Source organism: Rhinatrema bivittatum, chromosome 2, assembly GCF_901001135.1.
Source record: "Rhinatrema bivittatum chromosome 2, aRhiBiv1.1, whole genome shotgun sequence".
Taxonomy (NCBI): Eukaryota; Metazoa; Chordata; class Amphibia; order Gymnophiona; family Rhinatrematidae; genus Rhinatrema; species Rhinatrema bivittatum.
In genome coordinates this window covers 27,694,055-27,698,538 of record NC_042616.1, presented here as the reverse complement: position 1 = coordinate 27,698,538, position 4,484 = coordinate 27,694,055, and positions in this window count along the sequence as shown.

Sequence of the window (4,484 nt, the reverse complement as noted above, 5' to 3'; positions counted from 1 at the left end):
GTCCCAGTTTTATTGGGCACCAGTGACCTGATTAAAAAGAAGTTCCAGACACACCTTGATGTGTTGCTTGTACATTTCGCACCCTATGAGCTGCAGAAGGAAGCTTTTTTTTTTTTTTTTTTTTTTTTTGGTATAACGCAAGTATTAAGAAGGGCACCAGCATTAAAGATGAGAGACTGAGATAATCCCCAACATACAATGACTTATAAGTGAGTATCATTCCCGCTAAGACTGCCCTGCGTGAGAGACGACATTTAAATATACTCAATGTGATAAATTATCCATTGATAAAATCACACCTGAGAAAGCAGCAAAGGGAGTTGGTGATGGAGAGAAGTGCAGTGAAAACACAGCTATGGCAGGAACGATTAGGATCAACCAGGCCACCCTAACTGTTGCAATAAAAGTTTATTTTTCAGATGCTATTAGCAGAAGACCCCTTGATGTTAATGTGAATCAGTTATGTTAATGTGAATCGGTTATTTACTCTTTCAGATAATAGAAGGACTAGGGGGCACTCCATGAAGTTAGCATGGGGCACATTTAAAACTAATCGGAGAAAGTTCTTTTTCACTCAACGCACAATAAAGCTCTGGAATTTGTTGCCAGAGGATGTGGTTAGTGCAGTTAGTGTAGCTGTGTTTAAAAAAGGATTGGATAAATTCTTGGAGAAGTCCATTACCTGCTATTAATTAAGTTGACTTAGATAATAACCACCGCTATTACTAGCAATGGTTACATGGAATAGACTTAGTTTTTGGGTACTTGCCAGGTTCTTATGGCCTGGATTGGCCACTGTTGGAAACAGGATGCTGGGCTTGATGGACCCTTGGTCTGACCCAGTATGGCATTTTCTTATGAGGTGCCCCTTGACTGAATTTCATCAACAGGCTCCCCCCCCCCCCCCCCCCCCCAGCAGCAATGACAGAAGGAGCTTGTTCTGGTGCTGCAGTGATGGCGGCAGGAGCACGATACGCTGCTGCCGCCAACTGAGACACCTGAAGTCAGAAGTGCAAAGGGCAGCATGTCAAGAGCAGCGGGGGCAGGGCAGGCTGACGCAAGGGCCACCACTGCTTGCCTGAGGCATGCATTGCTGGGATGTGGAGGCTTGGGTTATTCTCAAAATATACCAGGCTCCTTTTTTGGCTGGATAAGGCTGCGAAGCTTTGGTGCAAGTGATATCACAGGGAGAAGGCCATGCTTTGAGGAAGCTCTCGGTGGGCATTCCGAAATCCTATTGCATTCAGTAAAACTTACATCCTTTGTCTAGAAACAGTATTTATGTCAGGGTTTGGTTGCATAAATATTCCTCAAGCCTGCAAGCAAGCACAGCACATCTTGCTATAGATAATATTGCTTACTAATTTAGAAACCGTGACTTGGGTTCCTTCTCAGGGCCTGCTGGTCTCCGTTCTCTTAATCATGTTTAGCAGTAGTAATATATGACTTCAGAACATATTGATCTGCTACTGTAAGTATCACCCTAGGATCAACCCCACCAGTGCTGCTTGTGCAAATGGAATCACTTGGGCCAAAGTCTAGCGAGAGAGGCTGAAGCACAGCCCTAAGGAGGTTTTGTCCGCTGTGGAGGGTCGGTGCAGGCCATGTGCAAGAAGGCACTGGTGCCTACTGAGCTGCGGATTCTGCAGGGCTTCCAGAGACAGCCAGGCAAGGGTGGTGATTCATGGAGCTTCCAGCTGTGCCGCCAACTGTGCAGAAATTCTCATTTATTATAACCAGCGCCCCCTAGCCTCCCGTGACCGTGGACTGCAGGAGGAACCACGTAATTAGCTTGTCTCTGCACAATTGACAGCCTGCCACAGAATCAACATCTCTGAAGTTTGCCACCATCTAGTTCGATCTTTTGAAGAAAGCTACAACGGTGCCTTTCTTCAGTCTCAGCTCTCTCTCTCTGGTCCTGCTTCAGTCCCTCCCCTCATAAATAGCCTGCAGGGCAGATTGAGGCTGAAGCTGTGGCAGAAGAAAGAAGAGGCACTCTACTCCCTTTTCCAGCCCCTTTACTTCTGTTGTTCCCCCCTCCCATCCTGAAGGGAACAGGAAGGGGGAGGGGGTGACGACGGAGTGGACAGAGAAAGCAGTCAGCACGTTTGAGCCCTCAAAGATTTCTTAAATGAAACCAAGGATGATTTTGATATAATTCCTGGATGGAGCAATGTCCCTTCAGAAGAATTTGATCTTGAGCTTATATAGGTGGCCAGTCGTACACCATTTACAAAGGCCTGGATGTGATTTGGAAGTCTCAGCTGCTGAGAGGGCATTAATCTCAATTCATAGAAGCCTTGATGACTGGCACTGCTGCTGACAAGTTTCAGACTTGAGTTATTTCCACCCCTTTTTGTGTCTGCTGCTCTGTGCCCAATATCTGCCCCCCGTATCTTTCTGTGTAATTAACCGCATGACAAGTTGCCGATGCTGAGGGCATTTCCAGCATATACTCGGAAAGATGACAAGAACTTTCTCCAAAAAATATGCACAATTTTAATTCAAAACAACACACTTAAAAGTTTATTACATATATCTTAATTTGATAAACTGTTGATTTTTGTACTGGGTACAATTTTTATTTGTATATAGTTTAGATATTTAAAAAAAAAAAAAAAGTGAATTGATTTCAGTAAAAAAAAAAAATTGACTTTTTTTTTATATAGTCAGAAGTGTGAATCTTTATGCAAAATTACGAAAATTTGCCCCATGGTTGCCACATAATTTTGAAAAAGCTGCCGCTGGAAACGGGGGCCTCCGATTCTATCCCAGATACCAAGTCTGAGTTTCTCTCTCTGCATTAGGGTCTCCAGAGGGAGGTTGTTTTGTTCATCCCACCAATCTGGCACAGTGCAAGAGAAGAGCAAAAGGGGGAAGGGATGAGAGAGAGGGCAAACGGTGTGTGGGAGGGTATCAATAAGAGCGTGCACCAGGCACTGCCCCAGACCCCCCCCCCCCCCATCCGTCTGCCGCCTTGCCCCCATTTTCCTCGGTGGGCGGGGGGGGGGAGGCAGGGGCCAGGACTGCTGGGGCTGTGACAGGACGGCCGACTTGGGAGACATCTAGAAAAATTATTACTGACACTACCTGCCACGCCCCCCGGGCTCCCTGCCTCGCCGCCTTCCCCTATATAATAAAGGCTCTTATTGTATGTGAAGCGTGACCATCATACAGCGCCCCCGCAACTGGAAGCTTGTGCTGAGAAAGCTCTTACGAGCGCTGGGGCTTTATAATCATGGGTCACTTCTTATGTGCTCATAGAAAAAAAATTCTATGAGAATGATATCTTCCCCCTTGTTTAACTTTAGTTATTGGGGGTTATATAAGGTGCAGATATCTTGCAACGAGATGTCAAAAATGCAGCTGTACTGAAATCTTCTACACTTGTCCCCAATAACTAAAGTTAAACAAGGGGGAAGATATCATTCTCATAGAATTTTTTTTCTATGAGCACATAAGAAGTGACCTATGATTATAAAGCCCCAGCGCTCGTAAGAGCTTTCTCAGCACAAGCTTCCAGTTGCGGGGGCGCTGTATGACGGTCTCGCTTCACGTACAATAAGAGCCTTTATTATATAGGGGAATTTTTGTGTTAGTATTGATTCTAGGGTTTTCCAGCTATTTTGGGGATAATTATTATTACAGTTTTTCTCCTTCTTCCCCGCCATTTCAAATCGCTAAACAGGGATAAGACCATGGACTCCCAACCCGCACCCCTTCTTGGCCAAACAGCTCTGGGGCGGGGTCCCTCCCATCCCGTCCTCTTCTCACCGTAGCCCAGCAGATTCTGAGGAGGATCTCTCCTCACTCTCTCTCCCCCCCTCAACTGCTCCTGGCCCTCTTGGAGGTTTGAAATGTCCTCTGCGGCCCTTTTCATGAAACATTTGGGGATGCCCGCTATTTATAGTGCAGGAACCTGCAACAGGAAGCTTTTCCCCAAATATTGGTGAAGGTTAGCGGCTGCATCTAATATTCATTGTCGCACTCGCTCTACTTTCCCCACAATACAGTCAGTCATTTCTGCAGGGAGGAAACTGACATAATAAGAGGGGGGACCTCGACAGCAGGCGGTCAATCTTCAAAGCACATTCAGCGCTGTTTAGCTGGACAAGCCTAACTTATCCTGGCTAAGTAACGGCTACTGAACGTGCGCCTACGTTCGGCGGCTGGCACTCGGGCTGAACTCTCTCCCTTCAGACCTGAGGCTCGAACAATGCCCAATCACCTTCAAAAAAAGACTCAAGACCTGGCTGTTCAACCAAGCCTTCGCCGGAGTCTGATTCTACTCGCCTCATCCCACCCAGGACAAATCATTATGTTTTCCCACTGCGCAATAATTCTTGATTCAGTAGCAACTTATTACTTGTCAACTCTTGCTCACCAGGTTTTTTGCGTACAAGTTTTAATCCTAGTCATTTGTATCTTAGTTATTTGTTATTTAAAAGGAGTTGTATCCCAGTTCTTCTTTCCTTGTTCTTTGT